Here is a 21,314-nt window from a genome sequence, read left to right as displayed (position 1 = left end):
CAAAAATGTCATCATGATCGCTAGCAATAGTGACGTCGCAGGGGCAGCTCAGTAAACTGTCTTTGCTTCATCCCCTCCTTCCGTACAACTCCCCTACAACTCCAGTACACAGGCATCTATCAGTGGCGGGTTATCTGATTAAATTCAGATTACGTCTTTCTCAAAATCTTCAACGTCTGTTCGGAAATTTGTGTTTAAGGAAGAATGGGAGGAACGTATGTTTTATGCATATGGTGATAATGTAGTCGCTTCTTGGTTCTACAATCCTAATAGGAACTTATAAATCAAACATCGAGCGTCATTACGACACATGTCATAATTATCACGAAGTCATAGATAAGCATGAACATATCCAAGTAAGTAAACGGAAATGTAGGCTATAAGTAGAAAACATTGATAAAAATAATTTTCTTTGCCTTGGGCTGGAAGGGTCGAAGCACTTAAAACATTAAAAAAAAAACTAAATTCAAATAATAGTCCCAGTACTAAAATATTATGAAACAAGATAGGCTATGAGCCAAAGGGGACTCCATGCAAGTTATGTTATTGCTATGGAAATCGCAAAATCATTGAAGTACTTTAATGAAAGAGAGTTCATTAAAACATGTCTAAATAAAGTTGCTAACATTATTTGTCCCGAATAATCTCATGCTTTTAACAGTGTGAAATTATTCACACGGGCAACACAAAGGAGGATAAGGGATATTGGAACACTAGCTGAACGGAATGAAAGATGCATCAGACTGTGGTCTAATCTCTCGCTTCAGGTAGAAACACAGATATTGATAAATAGAATTGGTAATGTTCACCCTCGAAGTTACAAAGGATGTCTCTGTATAAGAATATTTGCTCGATGTTATTGCACTTAAAGGAAATACAACAGGAGAGGAGTTATCCAAGCATGAAGAAAATATAGCCTATACACTGAATCTGAACATAAAGCAACTTGTATCTGAGTAACATACGGGACTCGAAATACGATTTTAAAATAGTCTACTAATTGGAGTTACATGCTATTAAGAGAGCTGGAAATAAATGAGGACATAAAACGTTGCCATTGTATAACACACCAGACTGGCTTAGATTTATTTAAAATGCTCTCCATAGAAAATATGTGTAGTCCCATCATAGGTCGCCTCCCGCTACACTACATAACTGCTATGTTTGAGTCTATATTCAATATACTTCGGAACACTTGCTTTCTGAACGAAAACTTGTAATATATAAACAAAGATCGTGACTAGCAGACGAAAATTTACGAGTGGTAATTTATGATGTATTTTTTTAGATTATTGTAGCACAGTAAAAATAAAGGTGATATAAAATATAATCTGTCCATCTATAAATCAATATTGTGTATTCTACATCAAATGCTTGTGTTGAGAGTCCGCCACTGGGATCCGAACGGTGTGCTCCTCGATTGATATTACATCTTATGTATTGCGGGCTGCGTCCAGTGATGTCATCTTGAGTACAAATTTGCCGACGGCTCTCTTACATGGTTTTTGCCTTGGAATGTAATAGATTTTTATTATTGTGAAATTTTCAAATTATAGGCCTATTCTGTGGTGTTCGGGTGAAGGGGGATGTCATTTTATTGTGCAGATGGAATTTTGTTCCCCAGATGAACACAAGTTAAATTATACAAATGAGTGTGCAAAAATAAAAAATACTAGCAGTTGATGTGTTTTATTTGTGTAGAAAATTATTTGCAATAAGGGTCCGAAGTTTAATTTTCATTTATCTCCAAACTCCCGTTACCCAAACACCACAGTATTACTTCCTTATCCTATCTACTAGTTATAAAGCAACAATAAAGTTGCAATCTGGAGATCATCCTATGAGGCAGCAAATACAAAGTGTTTTATTTTTATAAGAGGTAGCACAGGTCGAAACTAGAAAAAAAGTTCCTATAAATAGGTGTCCGGAAACAAATATCTGTAGAAATATGGGCCATGCTCTATGGTGGCCTATGATCGTCATTCGTCCTAAAAACACAAAACAGTGGTACATGTTACATCAACAGAAGTAAACAGAGAATATAGTAGTAAACAAAGGTCCAGGATACTACGAGTCTATCATTTTACTTGTGTTAGTGAGTACGTATAGTATTCAGAGGTATAGACTGTGTTTCTGTTTATGCATGACAGGGCATCACACCATTTTCTATGCCTCGTGCGACAGTACGTAACCCGGAGATTTAATGTGCGATGGATTGGTCGAGGAGGTCCAGTAGCATGACCTCCCGGGTGACCTGACCTAAATCCTCTGGATTTCTGGCTATGGGGACATTTAAAGACATTAGTGAATGCCACACCCATCGACAACATATAAACGTTACAGGAGCGTGTATCCAATGCATGTGAGCAAATTCGACAACAGACAGGTGTGGTCGCAAGAGTTCGTGATTCACAGAGAAGGGCTGAAGCCTGTGTAACAATGCATGGTAACCACATAGAGCACCTTATGTAGTGTCTACATAACAGATAGGTGGGTATCGTAGGCCACAATATCGCATGGCCATATCTCAACAAATAATTGTTTCCGGACATATGTTTATAGGAACTTTTTTCTTAGTTTCGACCAGTGCTACCTCCTGTAAAAATATGCGACACTTTTTTTAAACACTCTATATAGCTGATCACCTGCGAATGTCTTAACTAATAATATTATTATTTGAAAATATTTATGCAACATTTTCTTTCATCTGTGTATGGTACCGTCTGTGTAAATAAAGAACAAACCTGGGAATAGTGGACAGCCTTGTTTTACTCCTCGGTTATCTTATAATGAACCACAAAAATCGTTTAATGTTTACGTATAACTTTTAGAGATCTATTTTCGTAGTAATAATGTATAACATTATTGTACATTATTACAATACTTTATGACATACATACATGCAATTTATAATAAGTAGTTCACATTACATACACTGAATAATTAAAACTAATACACACACAATTAGTAATTTCACGCAATAAATATACAATTTTATAACGCAATTTCTATAATTTAAATATTTAATTTATGTTGTCCTATCCTGCACTTACGTCTAGTTTTAGTGCAAGATTCAACCACTCTAGTTTATTGTAAACCTTAATATTTATTTATTTACTTAAGTTGTATTTCTCGTTTAACTCTGCAATGTGCAACCAGTATAAATCATTCATTATGCTATTTTCTTCCATTCCTCTTTCATAACAGCAATATTTATACAGTTCGTACAATTCCATATCTATAACACAGAACAAGCATAATCATACATATTAAGTATATAAAACATTTTTATACTTATTTCTTACTAAATCTTATGATTATCAATCTTTCTTATCTAAGATTTACTCATTTATTACCGATTTTTCATTAATTATTACATTTCTTTTATTTTTAAGTAAAAAAGATAAAGACCTATTTGTTTTTGTAAATTATTATTATTATTGTTATTATTATTATTATTCATTAGTTTTTAACTGAAATTTCTTTATTCATTAATAAGATTTTTTTCTTTATTAATTTTTCTCGAATTTCTTTAGTAAAATCACATTCTAGCATAATATGAATGCCATCTTCTCTTTTTCCGCATAAAGGGCATATACCTTGAGGGAAATTTCCTCTTTTATTTCTTAACCTCCAAATCCCAAGTCTGAACCAAGCTAGTCAAAATCTTTTTTTGATCTTCATATTATTAATATATTCACTCCGTCTCCATACTTTTTTATAATCATTAAAAATATTAGTGATCGCATTTCATTAATACTGCTAAAGTCATTTTGTCTTATATTTTTACATCTTGATTTTATTAAATTTAAAATGGCTGCGCTGTTTCTAATTGCTAAATTATACAATACTTTAAGAATGACTAATTTATCCAAAATTAATGGCATAATTCTTCTTAAGCCGTACAAGTTATAGTCCTTATTTTTGGGATTATAGAAAATGTCTTTTATGTACGTATTTTGAATTATGTACTATAAACGAGAATGAGATTGGCAGCATGAAAACTGAATTATTTCGAAACACGTGAATCTATAATAAGGAAGTATGTGTCATCATAATGTTATTGGGTCTATTGTATATTGCATACCACCAAATACAGCTATTTCCGTTATGGAACCCTATTGTGTCTCTGTTTGAAATCATATGGAGGATCTGTAGAATAAGCGAAAGCTTTCTGCAGGAAATGGTTTTCCTAACGGCACTTAATGAGAATTGTGTTGTGGTGCTTTTTATAAATATACGTTTAAAAACTCATCCTCTTCATAATCTTATACTACGCATCGTTGAGTGCGTCGTGACTACGTCGTTAAATCTGCTCCGCTTCACGCAGTCTTGTCAATTATTTACATATAAATTATTTTTGTGGTGGAAAAGCGCTAACGCAAGATGGTTAGGAAATGAAATTAAGGTTCACCTTCCAGAGAAACCGCGCTGTCTTAACCAAGCGGTATGCGTGCAATCTTGTCACTCTTCTAGCCAGAGTCCTGTGAATTGGGTCATCTACTTACATTACACCACGAAAGACAAGGCAGTGACTTCTCTAGAACCGAACCTCGTATCATTTGCGTGTATTTGACATGTATTCTGCGAATAAGCCTTTTTAAATATTGACCATTAGGTTCAACAGTCATTTTACTGAGGACAGTTTTAGTAAAGAAATACAAGACCTTACTTTTTACTGCCGACTCCCAAATAGAAAAACACGGGCCCACTGGAGCCGGAATTCATTGCCAACTGTTTTCTACCTATCTCACTCTAGGCAACAACCATACACCTTTTGATGGAGAAGTAAGAGCCTTATGTACTGCTGTGAAACAACTGTTGTACAGGTCCTTCCCATTTCCAAACATTGTCCTCCTCAGTGACTCAAAAGCAGCGATATCTGCAATTGGAAACTACTTACTACAACCAGCTAATGATGACATTCAACAATGCAGAGAAGACATCAAGAAACTAAATAAAATTGTACATCTGCAATGGATACCTTCTCACTGCGGTATTGCCGGGAATGAAGCAGCAGACTTTCTGGCAAAGAAAGGAACAACTATCCCCCTTTCATATTCTAACATGCTGCCATTCCATAGAGCATCTACAAATATAAGCAGTCGAGTGAGACAATGTTTCCATAAGAGTTTGGAGGAACAAATTAAAGATAAACACTGGAAGGACGCACTAAACTCCACTCTCCCCGAATGGCCCAGAAGAGAAGCTGTTGCGACGTTCCGCACCGCAGTCGGTCACGACTGTCTGGCTAATCACCTCCACCGCCTGGGTGTATTATCCAGCCCCCACTGCATGCTCTGTGGATGTTCCGACACCATGGATTCAAACCACATTAAGACTTGTCCAGCTCTTTCATCTGTCGGCTTTGTGGATAGGTACTGGGAGGCCAGAGACAGAATGCAGCAGTGCTGACATCTACTCCTTCACAGTTTCACTTGGACATTGTTCACTTTATTTCGTTTTCTTTCCTTTTAGTTTTTATCGCCATTGTACGGCCAGTGACTCTAGTCAAGTGCCACTGCATTGAATAAAAAAAAAAACTTTTTAGTGTGATTTCTATTTATTTTTAATTGGTTATTTTACGACGCTTTATAAACTGCTAAGGCGATCTAGCGTATGGGTGGGGCTGAAGGTGATAATGCCGGTGAAATGAGTCCAAAGTCCAGTTCCGAAAATTACCCAGCATTCGCTCTTAATGGGTTGAGGGAAAACCCCAGAAAAACCTCAACCAGTAATTTGTCCCAATCAGGGTTTGAACCCGAGCTAGCTCGTTTCTCGATCAGGCATGCTAACAGTTACTCCACAGCGGTGAACTGATTTCTGTTTCTGAAATGTGAATTTTAAGATGACGAGTTCAGAACTATCAGCCTGATATCGCACTCGGCGAAGATTCTCTTGCGAATACTGACTCGACATTTATATTCCAAGATGGAAGAACAGTTCGAAGAAGAGCAGTTTGGCTTCAGGACGGAAAAAAGTACGAGAGATGCAATTGGACTGCTACAAACAATCCGCGAAAGATACCTAGAGAAGAATAAAGAAGTGTATGTGGTATTTGTGGACCTAGAAAAGGCTTTTGACAGAGTGGATTGGAATAAACTGATGGGGATCCTAAAGAAAATTGGTGCAGATTGGAAAGAGGGAAGACTGTTCAGTAATCTTTATATGAAACAACGAGTCGAAGTCTGGATAGGAGAAGAAATGTCAGAAGGAAGTGAAGTAGGGAGAGGAGTACGTCATGTTGCCTTTTATCACCTACCCTGTTTAACATATACTTGGAGGATTTAGTGAAGAACTGTTTTCAGAACATGGGAGGAGTGATAGTAGGAAGCAGAAGAATAAAATGCATAAGATTTGCTGATGATATGGCGTTGTTAGCAGAAGAGGAGATGATACTAAGGGATGTGCTACATGAGCTAAATGACAGCTGTGAACAGTTTGAGATGAAGATAAATGCAAATAAGACGAAGACTATGGTCGTAGGAAGAAAAATAAAGAAGGTAAACTTGAGAATTTTAAATGAAGCAGTAGAGCAGGTCGACAGCTTCAGATACTTAGGGTGTACTATAAGCAGTAACATGAGCTGCTGCCAGGAAGTCAAAAGGAGGATAGCAATGGCAAAGGAAGCTTTTAATACACAAAAAGAACATCTTCTGCGGACCTCTTGAAAAAATAAGGAAGAGACTAGTGAAGTGCTTTGTATGGAGTATGGCATTGTATGGGGCGGAAACGTGGGCATTACGGCGAAGTGAAGAGAAGCGAATAGAGACTAATTTGAAATGTGGATATGGAGAAGAATGGAACGTGTGAAGTGGACAGATAATAAGAAATGAAGCTGTGTTGGAAAGGGTGGTGAAGAAAGAATGATGCTGAAAGTGGTCAGGAAGAGGAAAAGGAATTGGTTGGATCACTGACTGAGAAGAAACTGCCTACTGAAGGATGCAGTGGAAGGAATGGTGAACGGAAGAATAGTTCGGGGCAGAAGAAGATATCAGATGATAGACGACATTAAGATATATGGATCATATGAGGAGACAAAGAGGAAGGCAGAAAATAGGAAAACTTGGAGAAAGCTGGGTTTGCAGTGAAAGACCTGCCCTTGGGCAGAACACTAAATGAAGGAATGCTTTAAGAACAAAAAAAATATATATATTTTAATATCATAGCGCTGTATAGGCAAATATAGGAAACACAGGTAGGCCTACTACCAGAATTTGCTGGCATTGAATCTCTTAAAGCAAAATTACAAATTCTGTCTCTTAAGTAATACTGTTTTAGCCTATAACTATTTAAACCGTAATACAGAATATATTTAGCCTTCAAAGCAAAGGCCATTTGTTTCTGTGCTCTTGATACAACTTTTAGCCAGAACCGTGATTGCATGACGTTACCATTCCTTATTTTTTTACGCGAAGGATTCGCACATACCGACTTTGACTTCCTCGAAGTTCTGGAAGTTTGTTCCCCGTAAAAAATTAGCCATGGATCGGAACGAATGGTATCTGAAGTAGCAAGATCAGGGCTATAAGCCAGCCGTGACGAAAATGTGACTCGTGAGCACATTGTGGCTCGCAATAATAGCTATGCATTTCTCTTGCTTTCTACCTCCCCCAACCCCCACTCTCTCACCCCCTTTCGTCAATCTCCGTTCCATTTGTATTTGTCTCTGACCTGTGAGTGGCATATCGTCGCAATGTCTCTCTCGAAACCTTGTACCTCTACAAAAACGAAAGTTTGAAGTAGGATGGGAGGACGCATTTTTTGCTGCCAATATGATGAGAATATTAAATGTATGATTTGTTCACAAGTATTACGAGGAAACGGTTGTATAACATAAAACGGCATTATACTACATGGCACTCATGAAACATTAAAAGGTGAATTATTATTAATATTATACTGTATGTTAAAATTACATCTGTGATATGTTGACAAATACTATCAATTATCAAATAAAAGATTTAGAAATATCTATATATATAATTTGAACTGGTAATGGAAATTACGGGAAAACGGCTGAACGGATTTTAATAAATGGCCCCTCATTTTGAAGCTTGGAACCCAAAGTTTTTCGGAAAAGTAGTAGTTTTCAGTGAAATGTCAATTTTCCTACATAATTTTCCTATTTTCCAAAATCCATCTGTTGTCAGTTTTGAGAACTAATGTTATTGAATCACGTCCGACTCGATTGAATTTCAGAACAAAACACAAACTACAATAAACAATAAACAATAGGCTATTACACGAAGGCCATGACCTGCAGGATTGCCGACATATTTAGAGCTCAATTCAATTTGTTATTAAAAACTGATTCTGCAGTGTATAATTTTCTGAGTACAGCTGTGTATTGGATATTCAAATCTAAGAAACTTGAAGTGGTTTGATGACATTATTACCATTAGAAATTGGTTATTTACAAGAAGTCGTCGCTGAACGATTCACATTATTTCCAGGTTAGTTGAATCAACTCATCTAGTGAACGATATAAATCTTTAAAATACTAGCTGTCTCTCTCCCTTGTTACTTGTGAGCCATCCCAAACCCCGACCTCCACCTCTAAGAGCGCCGGTCCTTATATACCCGTCAGTCAAGGCCTTCTGACAAATAAAAGCAATTGACAATAGATATCTCAGTCATGACAACCTCATAAAATATCCTATCAATTGAATAATCGATCTTGCTACGTACAACATAATTATATTATATTATTACCCATTTCAGCGAGCACTGACGACCACTGCAAAATACGATAATTTGGTCCAGGAAGCATTGTCTTTTGGCACAAGGATGATTTATGTAATATGTTTCTAAATTATTAGTCTTTTAAATACCGGTACATTCTTTAATAAATCACTGAAAAACAAATGTAAATATAGGAAGTGGAGTGAGTACGAAATTATTATTATTTTTTGGCGCATCATTTTTACGTAAATAACGAAAAATAAAAAGGGATTATTAGAAAGTACGTACACTGCGTTTGTCAAATGCGCATCACCATGCTTTCGAAAAGGCACTTTTAAGTGCCCGACATTCCGCTTTTTTTCATCATGTGCTACAAGTCAGATCATCATCGGGGCTTGCAGCCCCGATACCCCGCTTTTTTCATCATGTGCTACATGTTGGATCATCATCGGAGCTTGCAGCCCCGGCACCCCGCTTTTTTCATCATGTGCTACAAGTCAGATCATCATCGGGGCTTGCAGCCCCGATACCCCGCTTTTTTCATCATGTGCTACATGTCGGATCATCATCGGGGCTTGCAGCCCCGATACCCCGCTTTTTTCATCATGTGCTACACGTCAGATCATCATCGGGGCTGCAAGCTTTTTTCATCATGTGCTACATGTCGGATCATCATCGGGGCTTGCAGCCCCGATATCCCGCTTTCTACGTCATGTGTTACACGTCGGATCATCATCGGGGCTTGCAGCCCCGATACCCCGCTTTTTACATCATGTGCTACACATCGGATCATCATCGGGGCTTGGAGCCCCGATACCCTGCTTTTTACATCATGTGCTACACGTCGGATCATCATCGAGACTTGTAGCCCCGATACCCCGCTTTTTACATCATGTGCTACACGTAGGATCATCATCAGGGCTTGCAGCCCCAATACCCCGCTTGCTACGTGCAAAACAATTATATTATATTATTACCCATTTCAGCGAGTACTGACGACCACTGCAAAATACGATAATTTGGTCCAGGGAGCATTCTCTTATGGCACAAGGATGATTTATGTAACATGTTTCTAAATTATTAGTCTTTTAAATACCGGTACATTCTTTAATAAATCACTGAAAAACAAATGTGAATACATGGGATGTGGAGTGAGTACGAAATTATTATTATTTTTTATTTTTTGGCGCATCATTTTTACGTAAATAACGACAAATAAAAACTAACATGCCACATAACATTATTTTAAGAAATACAAGAAACAAGCATGAACAATATTCACCATTCTTAATGATCGGGGGATAGAAAAAAAACCGTATGGAATAGAAATTACATATAAATGTGCATGTAACAAACAATAAGCAAACCATCTTCGATTAATAATTCCAAAACAACGTGAATATAGCGTGGATTGTGTAGGAAAATAATTTCTTATAAGTTGCTCCCAATGTGCATCATTGTTAACTTATGAAAACAAATGAAAATTAACATGGCATATAAACACTATTTGAAGAAAGATAGGAGATATTAAGTAATATTCATCGTTCTTAATGATCTTCGGATGGAAAATAACAATGAAATATGTATAAAATAGAAATTACATACAGGCGAGCATATAAAAAACAGTAAGTAGAATTATTTATTTGATTAATAAGCTTAAATTACTCCAGGTTTAGTGTGTTGTGTAACAATAGACAATGGAATCGTTCACAGAAGTGAACTATAAATTATGTGAATCGTTCAGTGCATCCATCTTGTTGTGTAACAATACCCTAGAAGTGAACTATAAACGATGTGAATCGTTCAGCGACGACTTCTTACAAATAACCTAGAAATTAAATATTATTATAGTTAATGTCATGATGCGTCTATTTTTCATTAATTATACATAATATTAATGCTATATTGATGGCATGAAAGTGAAACGTTTTGAGGTTATGTAAGTAAATGTAGAGAATATCTTAATTTAAATCTTCATTTCTATAATTTACTGAGTGGCTGCTATATATAACTACAAAACTTAAGATAATAATATTGTTATTAAAAATCAAATAATTTTATACTTATTAACCCAGTGGGGTTGGGTCTTTTTCATATACTTAATGGCGGTGTAGTGTAGATCTTGATATGTGTCATTGCCTTCAGTATTGGCTCGAGAGAGCGCAAAAATTACAGTTCCTAAGGAAAGATAAAAAGGTATTACTTACTGATAAAATAAGAGGCCTAGAAAATTTTGTAGTCTCCAGGTCATTTCAGCAAGATCTCTTAGAAGAATAAAATGATTTTACGCTCTACATTTCAAGTTCTACATGCAGCAGCTATACGAAAATGCTATTATTCGAAAGCTTAGAAAACCTGACATTTTTTTAACTTTTGCCTACAATCCACAATGACCCGAAATAGCTACTGCTATCGTCCTGACATTGATACTTGCGTTTTCGCGTTGAAGCTCAAAAACTGAAGTTGGATAGGTTCAAGAAAAAGTATTTGGCCTAAAAAAATCCATTCAGAGGGAGTATGTTTCATTATTATGGAAGCAAATAACTATCGAAAAGAGAAGTATTCTTCATTGAAAATAAATCTGAACAATTTTTATTTGAACTTCTAACGAACATAGTTTGCAGCAGTATTTGCTGCACAAGCCACTAGTGTAATTAGATGTCCAGCAGTGATAATTACGGATGAATAGTAACTTGGTCATAATGTTTTTTTGCTGGACGTTAGGATGTGTAAAAGGTCTGAAACGAGATGTGTATTATACAAATCAGGCTTTCAGGTAGTAGCTCCCTGTAAAGCAGGTTTGAATAATTTCAGAAAGCCACAATTTAAGTCACACAGCATTTGTGTGCACTCATAATTGAGTTCTGGCGTCTTGTCACCTCATTTGAGTTGTGTGGATATAAAGGAAAAATTGTGACGGCGTCATGTATAGTTCCTGGGGTAGCTCAGTCGGTAGAGCGTTCGCGCGCTAAGCGAAGGGTCCCGGGATCGATACTCTGCCCCGGAACAATTTTTCCTTGATATTCATTCATTCATTTATTTTATTCCATAGACCTTACATGAGCAATGAAGCTTTAAGATGTGGAACAAGTCAAAATTTTACAATATTACAATTACAATTTTTACACATTTTTACAGTTTTATAATCTAGTAATTTTCCACAGTTTTTACAATTTTGTGCAATTTTTTACAATATTTTGGCGAGATGTAGTGAGATGAGGTGAGGTCCGAGGATTCGCCAAAATATTACCTGGCATTTGCCTTTTAGTTGGGGAAAACCTCGGAAAAACCCAACTAGGTAATCAAATCAAAGGGGAGTAATCAAATCAAAGGGGTTGATGCCGAGGACTCGTCATAGAGACTCGGAGATATGTATTGTTTTAATTTTACTATTATTGGATGCAATGAGATATAAAATGTTTTAATTTACTTATACTGAATGCCAAATAATTTTTAAATGCTAAAGTAGTGTGAAGCTACTGTACTTACGGAGATGATATTCGTCCACAGTTGATTCATGAAAATAAGTTGAAAGTGCTCAGAACAGATACAAAGTGTAAACTTGTTAAGAATGATAAGAATCTTTACTCGTATACAATCGACATAAGCCTGTTACTGTTTGGTTAAGGTTAAACCCAGAATAGTTCTGTTTGACTAAGCCTACAGTGATAGTTGTGTCACTGAGCAAAGATCTCCTGTATTTATACAGGGACATAATTTTATTTTTACTAACATTTTTAATATTAACCTGTCTATACCTTTAGAGAACCGGAAACACAGTTTGCTATCCCCTTCCACGACTGGAGTTCGATGATACTGGCGTAAAACATAAACAAATCACTCTATTAGGTATAGGAAGGAAGAAAAGTAGTTCATCCATTTACGTAAACTAGGAAATATCGCGATTTTGAGTTTGATTATCTTCATTAGGTTTTTGTTTAATCAAAGTACAGTACTGTATTAAGAATAAGTGTTTTTACTCACGAACTGAGTTATCCATGCGAACCTATTCATTATGCAGTGTATATTATACTGTCTACAGCACATTAGCGTACAATATAGAGAAAGAAGTTAATTTGAAAAATAATCATAATATTAATATTTAAACACAATTTTGAAAATGGTGGTCGTTCATTTCGATACAGGCTTCAGTTCTTTTGTGCATATTATCGCACTATAGATTATTGCATCTAATTCCAATTGCCAGTTTCGTCCTTCGTACTAGTAACTCATGTTGAAATAATTCTGTACCTACTCTACGTACTGTAAATTCAATCTTCACTTCTGCCCGACCCGCACAGATATAAAATTACTCAGACATGCTATCTACTGTCTTTCCAAGTGGTTATGGCGCAGGATTGTAGAAAGGGGGGGGGGAAATCACGTGACAGTTAATTACTTAACGAGGCCCTTTTATTTAAGTTAAATTAAACAGCTGTATAATATTACGTAAACGTCCAATTCCTAACAGAAATTAATGTTTTCAGAACAGAGCTACGACAGCCCAGCTATTACAGAGGGGCGAGCAGAAGCAGGTGGGGGAAACCGGGATGCGACGTAGGCAAAAGGACGACAGTACCTGTGCGAAAATATGATTCAAAATTGAAAGCTCTTTCGTCAGTGGAAAACGCGAACATATTTCTGGAACGTACTATACTCACTAACTCAGTACTGCTTACTATCTGCGGTCTTGGTTGTGTGGAGTTGAAACTTCATTAGTAGAAGAGGTGGGAGTGAAGTACATTCAAAAAGTAAGGTACAATAAAAATTGATGTAAAAATAAAATGATGTCCCTGTATAACATCCTCAGTATGAAACAAATGAAAGCGGGTGAAAGCTATGATGTATATTTCCAGTTAAATTCAGATGTGTGGGATCCTGACGGAATCGCTTAATCTTGTTATTAGTTATTTCGCAAATACGGATATTAATACAGAGCAGCGTAATAGTGCAACTTGGCGTAAAATATTGATGAGGATTTCGGTAAGTAGAGGATATTATGTCCTTAGAAATCTACGTATTATGTGCAACTAGGAGGCACATCTGTTTTGATACAGAATTTAATGGCTTATATTTGGTTCTCTCTTTTTAAATTTTGTTTTATTTACTTCGTAATTGGATTTATATGAGAGAGAGTTTTTCGCTGAATATTTATGGATTCAGACTGTACTAAAAACGTTTATATTCTTAAGGTAATTAGCTGAATCCTTAACGAGCGACGTAGCACGTACCGCGTAGAGCCGAGCATAGAAATGTGCAGAAAAGAGACAAAAATACAAAAAGAGGGAAATTACACGCCAAAATATATACTTTTATGTTCCGTTGCTGTAATTAAAGTCGTCCACAGTTTTAGGTAATTAATTGATGTTTGTTCTAGAATCCCGCAAAGTGCTTTGCAAATATAGAACTTGTAGCTAGTTGTTTTCTGTAGCACATGCGTTTCCGTGCTTATGTGACAAATATTGCTGCTTCATAGCCAACTCTACACCCTGATTATGTGCTTATATTTCATTATAATTACATTTCATCTACCTACATGTTGACCTTTAACTAGAGTGGCTAAAACAACATTTTGTCTCCCAAATTAAACTAGCGTGATAAAAGTGACGTACTAGCTGTCACGAAACTCTTGGCACTACCCAAGAGGTAAGTAGGCTATTTTGATAAAGGAAGCATTGAAGAAATGTTGCTAGTAATTATTTTCTATCTATTAACTCTTTCGTTCAAATATTTTGTACGATAAAAATGATATTGTTATACATTTTAGCTGTCGATAGAACACCGTTCTCAGTTTACTATGGATTTCAGTATAATGAGGATCACATAAGAGTAGGTTATAGTAAGGGTCACGTAAGAATAGTCCCTAAACAACAAATATTGCCGTCTTGTCAGTGTTGCCAACTGTTACCAGATCTCACCATTATGAAGTAAAATCACGATCCTACATACTGACGTATTTACTTACCGTACTTACCTTTATGCTCGACCATGCCGAAATGTAGTAATTATACACCTGGTAGCAGTCCTTTAATGCATGTCATTAAAGTACAGGTGTTCAGTCAATGACAACTCAGCTTACAGGTGTTCAGCCAATGACAAGTCAGCTTTGTACCGTTATAAAACCGCAATTATCGATTATTCTCGGATATGCAATCGAAAGAGAATTAGCGAAAAGTCACGGAGGCTGGAAATCCAATACTCTCGCAGAAGGTTATGTTCTGTTACTATAATAATTAGCGTTAGTTGTAAATAATATTCAAATAAATTCAATTTGTCATCTCGTTTTTCAATGTCGAATTCAATAATCAAGGTTATATCAAGTTTAACGGGATTACATTAAGGTCAATGACATTATTGTTTCTCGGAAAAATCAATAATTTCGCGTCTGCGTACATCTCACAATTCACGACCTAGAACAAGGTCACTTCCGATCTTGTCAGATACAAATAAAATGTATACATCTGAATAATTTAAAGTTAGAAATATGGTCGAGCATAAAAAGTCGTATGAAACTTGCCTATAATGGTAATTAAGACTCTCGTATGAATATTATGAAATTCGCTTGCGCTCGTTTCATAAACATCCATACTTGCGTCTTAATTACTATCATTATAGGCTCGTTGCATAATGTACTATTATGTTGGAAGATTATTGTAAATAGTTCAATAATTTGTAGCATATTTTCATAGGCAAACTATACGAGAAAGGAATCACCATGTTAGGTATTTTGTGTGGCAATATGAAATTCATTGCTTTGACTGAACAATTGATTGGCGAGACCTAACCTAAAAATATATTTTGTTTCACCACATGATGATATTAGTAGCTACTAACTCCGAAAACCGAATATCACCATGAAATGTATGCTTAAGAATACTTACTCCTAATAATTTTGCTATTCTAATTATAATTGCTGTCTCCGTCAGCATAATTCCTTCTCCATTAATCTTCTTTCGGTTAAATCTGAAAGAACAGAACGCCAATAGGGAAAGTTATCCCCACTCTCGCAGCACGCTTTACACTTTCTTGGTGGAGTCGCTGCCATGCTCTTTCCTCTCTTTGACATTATTGTAATAAAAATCTAAACACGAAAGAAATTAATTAAAATGTGAAATGGTATTTCTATCGATTACCCAGCTGCATTATCACACCCAAGTATCATATGTTAGGTCTATATTTATTTACACTTATCTGACTATATTGAATTGTAACCACAACGCAACACATAAAATAACTATTATGTATTAATATTAATACTGATATTAATTAATTATTAGTATGTTCAAATTTCACTAGTTTCCAGTAACCTGCTCAGAAATCTAGTACAATTTCAATTCCATGGAACTCCAATACCGAAAACATCTGTCTCAGCTGCCAACATAACAGTTACAAAATCACTACCATTTGTAGCATTTGTCAATATCGAAATTCGAAACGAAGTTGGCAAATGAAAATTCAACTTGTAAGCTAGAAAATCACCTCAATCCACTACCATATGTAGTAATGGGGGAAAGATGGTTAGGTTTCATCCTTAGCGTATGAAGTAAGCTGACCCGGAGTATAGTTCCTAAAAGACTAATTTGGCAGTCTGTTCAATGTTACCAACTAGTTTCCAGTAACCTGCTCAGAAATCTAGTACAATTTCAATTCCATGGAACTCCAGTACCGAAAACATCTGTCTCAGCTGCCAACATAACAGTTACAAAATCACTACCATTTGTAGCATTTGTCAATATCGAAATTCGAAACGAAGTTGGCAAATGAAAATTCAACTTGTAAGCTAGAAAATCACCTCAATCCACTACCATATGTAGTAATGGGGGAAAGATGGTTAGGTTTCATCCTTAGCGTATGAAGTAAGCTGACCCGGAGTATAGTTCCTAAAAGACTAATTTGGCCGTCTGTTCAATGTTACCAACTAATACCAGGTATCACCAAAGAGGGTAAAGTCACAATCCCATGTACTGAAATAATAATAATAATAATAATAATAATAATATAGTATTAGCAATAACAATGTCTTGCTTATTTACCACAACTCATCTTTATGTTGGGAGATGTTTTCTAAATGATTCAATAATTTTTGAAAGTATATTTTCCTCCTGGGCTTCTCGCACATTATGTTGGTAATTAGTAGCCTATATTAGTATGATCTAATATTAAAATGTATTTTGTCTAACAATATGAACTGCATTTCTTTGTCTAAACAGTTTACGATTCACGAGACCTAACCCAAAAAATGTATTTTGTTTGATCACGTGAAATGATTAGTACGAATTCCAAGAACAGAATACCATTTTGAAATGTATAACGTACTTAAAATACATACTCCTAAGTCGGTGCCGTGCTATTTCCTATCTTCGACATTTTAATAAAAACATGAACACTAAGAAATATATTTCCCCACAGGTCCTCCAACTAACATTCTATATGCATTTCTGGATTCGCCCATACGTGCTACATGCCCTGCCCATCTCAAGCGTCTGGATTTAATGTTCCTAATTAGGCCTATGTTAGGTGAAGAATACAATGCATGCAGTTCTGCGTTATGTAATTTTCCCTATTCTTCTGTAACTTCATCCCTCTTAGCCCCAAATATTTTCCTAAGCACCTTATTCTCAAACACTCTTAGCCTTTGTTCCTCTCTCAAAGTGATAGTCAAAGTTTCACAACTATATAGTACAACAACCGGTAGTCAAAGTTTCACAACGATACAGAATAACCGGTAATAAAACTGTTTTATAAATTCAAACTTTGTTTTTTTTTTAAAGCAGACTAGATGACAAAAGCTTCTCAACCGAATAATAATAGACATTTCCCATATTTATTCTGCATTTAAGTTCCTCCCGAGCATTATTTATATTTGTTACTGTTGCTCCAAGATATTTGAATTTTTCTTCCTCTTCAGAGGATAAATTTTCAATTTTAATTTTTCATTTCGTACGATGTTCTGGTCACGAGATATAATCATATACTTTGTCTTTTCCCTAATAGTTTGTGGATTTTCTCCTATAGGCCAGCCAAGTTCCGATTACCGACGGCAAGATCCCGAACTACAGAGCTCCTAGCATGTTTCCTGTTTGTAGCGACAGCAACGACGTCATCTCCAGTCGGTAATAAGAAGTTGGTGGTCCTATAATATGTTCACATAATTATAATAATAATAAATAATTGAAGGGCAAAGTTTTACTGCATAAAATATGTTATGGCTTATTACCGTCATCTATTTCATACAAAGGCAAACATTCCGAATACTTCAACAGAACATAACACTCTCAGCACTCAAATGGAAGGAATGAAAGGCGTATGGGTACGCTTCCCCTTACCACAGTATTTAATGTGCAGTGCCGGATTGTAAACTTAGAAGTGCAACGTTGAACACTATGGTTGTTATTGATATATTGTTTTCATTATTTTCTTGGTCACATTTCACAAATTTATTAAAACAGAACAAAACCAGAATAATCCGTATAAAGCTATGTTGTAAATAACAGGTAGACAAATCGACTGATGCAGTTCTTTAGGACCTAGAGATTGTTATTAGAATGAACTGCTAAATTGTGATTTCGCGTGTAAGTAGCAGTATCTTTATGCTTGAATGAACTTCAGTGAAATTCGTATTCTAGATTTTATTGCGTTCAAGGAACAAGTACAATTTTCTCCGACTGTTACACAACTCGTAGTGAAATTGAGGCATTAATTAAACTCAACCCGTGTCAAAGCAAATTTACACAGCGATAACTTCGCACATAATTGAAATTTAATGTTTCGTGAGTGAATTGTGGCTTCATAAAGAAATTATCGCTTTCTCCGGTTTACTACATGAAGAAGTGGCAGTGGTAATATAAATGCAGTTCCATATTTTACCGAAATTACAAACTCTTAGAACCCTTGAACAGATTTCAACAATGTTTGAAATAAATTGGGATTCGCCTCACTTCAAGCAAATGGAGTGAGAGGAGAAGCAAATTTTATGTACACACCACAGTGAAATGTTATACAGGATGGAAGTAATATAACTGCAGATTTTAACAGTTTATGCCTTGGTTAGAGTACAATAAAGATTTCGAATACCATATTAGAATCAAATGAATCCTTCTCTCAGAAAAAAATAAATAATTTTCCCCTAAATGTTAACACTGTTTTACCGGATAAGAACTATCGGCACGATTCTGATTTTACTCATAATTAGATAAACTGATATGAAATGATTTATCACTTTGCAGTTTTTAAATAAAATGGACGATTTTATTGCAAATGAAATAAACATATTTGTGCGAGATCGTGCGTATTTGCTTGTTTTCCGCACAGAACCAATACGCGGTAATTGTGAAATACCACATTCAGTATTCCCAACGTAACACACATAACAATTACCCTCTTCTTACCGCTTAAGCGCGACATTCATTTTACTGCTTTAGGCTCTTAACATATTATTTTTAGAGACGTTTAACATAGTAATAATTATAAATTGGAAATTTACCACTGCAATTTCACCTAAATTGCAATGTTAATTATTGTTTTTAAATATTTGCAAAAATCAAGTAAAGGCTACTACTCCACGAAACTTATTGCAAGTAACATTAAGGAAGCCGTGAAAAAATGAACAAGATTCCAAATGCCGATGTTATTACTGCAATATGTTATATAAATAATATTGTTAAAATATTAAAATGAAAAATAAATCATTACATAACATTACCGTTTGTTTTAAGTTCACATTTATAGACTGGGAGGGGGAGGGGAAGACAGACGTATATCACGGCCTGCTGGAGCATAGTAAACACAGAAAACATTTTATAGCAACAATGTTGAAGAAAGATATTTTGGTTTTCCGAAGTTGCCGTCATTAAACAGAAACCAAGATGGAGATTTCATTGCAACTAATTAGAAATTCGTCTTTCAGGTATGTAATAAACGATCTTCGCACGAAATAATGTACGATACACGAGCGGTATGTTTGTTTTCATGTTCTCGGAAATTAAAAAAGCTCAACTACGTTTCGCTTTTTCAATCTTTTCCTCGACCATGAAAACGTCAACATATCGCTCTTGTAACGTATATTACTATTACACGTATCGTAATTTCCTGTAATTAGGAGGTCTGCCAACCCTACTGGAGTGACTAAGGGACATAACTCTGATGAGAACAAATGTAATACTTAATATTAAAGACTTTATTAAATTGTCCCACAGAATAATATCTGTAATATTGACAATTAATATTTGAGGAGAAAAATTCGGAACTGCGGAATCCCGGCCAAATAAGTCACTCAGTTGAGTGCGCTCCTTGTATAATGGCAGTTGACTTGGACATAAAACGTCAACATATATGCCTAACTTGGAGTCAGGCCACAAAGGGAAACATTGAAGGAGGAGAGTTCGATCCGGTGCTGTGGATTGAATTCGGCGTAGCTCAGTGGTCAGAGCGCTTGGTACGTAGAACCAAGGACCCGGCGCCGGAGCGAATTTTTCTCCTCAAATATTAATTGTTAAATGTAATACTTACAGAACGAAAAGTTACATTTGTTCAGATCACATTTCTGCACATTTAAAGGACAAAACTAAAATTATGTCAATAATGTATTATCATTAGGGGGCGGATGTTGATGACCTAAAAATTTACTTAAAATGATCATTAAAATGCCCTGTAACTAATGGAAAAATGACATTTAAATATTCTTCACCGTACTCGCACCACAACTTCTTAAAAATTAGTCACCTTGTTTCAGTGACTGCCCTGCAAATCTCGGAGAGAGGAGGAAGCTTCCTGGAATTTGGCTAAGATAAAGGAAAAGAGCATGCAACAAAATGAAGGTTTTAAGAGAAAACTATAGATTTTAATGAGGATTTACAATGTGTTTCAATCAGGGGTGGTCCATGTCATTGCCTTCACTCTCTGACTCCTCCTCCTTCCACGCTTCATTTTTGTTACCAGATCTTCCAGATGAGGGAGTGTGAATGGCAAAACAAATTGTGGGCGCAGCGTGCATTCTTGCAATCTTTGTGTAAAAAATAATAATAATATCTACTACAGTAGACATCCTTTCCGAACCACGTTCAGGACACAACGTCCTGTCCAAGACACGGTGAAAGTTTCCCCCCTTCCAAACATAAATTATAAAGATACCCTCGTTCCGTCAAAAGAACAATAGTGGTCAAAGCCCCTCACTTAAACTAAGCTGTTGTCAAGCATTTTATATTACTTCCGTTGTATGAAGTGAATCCTTCAGTGGAATGAGGGATGGACTTTAGAGCCTGTTCCAAACTATAAAACTCAAACTTCACTGTTATTCACTTATTGAATAGGAATTACTGCTGACCTATTTGGTTAGAAAATAATTTAACAGACCTATCGGTAAAGAAGAAAGTGAAATGCATTCCAAATGATCTAAAAGTTCGTCAAAGTATTAAGAATTACCAAAAAGTGCCGAAAAAATATAAAAATGACCTGTTAGTTAAAAAACGTCAAAACATGCAATATAAGAAATTATTTTTTACTTTGATATTAACATAGAAAGGATTTCTATATTAATAGGCATCGTCCTAATGTGAAAAATAAGAAATGACTTTTCATCAACATCCGCTCCCTAGTTATAATAATGCACTGCTCTCTTAAATTGACTGAGC

At 35.7% G+C, this 21,314-nt stretch overlaps 2 protein-coding genes across 6 annotated transcripts in view; one reads left to right on the top strand and one right to left on the bottom strand.

Annotated features, from left to right (window-relative positions):
* Positions 1-21,314, top strand: part of LOC138700260 (uncharacterized) — a 280,196-nt gene that overhangs the window by 178,741 nt on the left and 80,141 nt on the right. The window lies entirely within an intron of this gene.
* The window catches only part of LOC138700263 (prohormone-2-like), a 180,795-nt gene that overhangs the window by 133,662 nt on the left and 25,819 nt on the right, over positions 1-21,314 (bottom strand). The window lies entirely within an intron of this gene.

The sequence above is a fragment of the Periplaneta americana genome, chromosome 5, assembly GCF_040183065.1.
Source record: "Periplaneta americana isolate PAMFEO1 chromosome 5, P.americana_PAMFEO1_priV1, whole genome shotgun sequence".
Lineage (NCBI taxonomy): Eukaryota > Metazoa > Arthropoda > Insecta > Blattodea > Blattidae > Periplaneta > Periplaneta americana.
The sequence above is the reverse complement of the archived record's forward strand: the minus strand, read 5'-3'. Positions and strand labels throughout refer to the sequence as shown.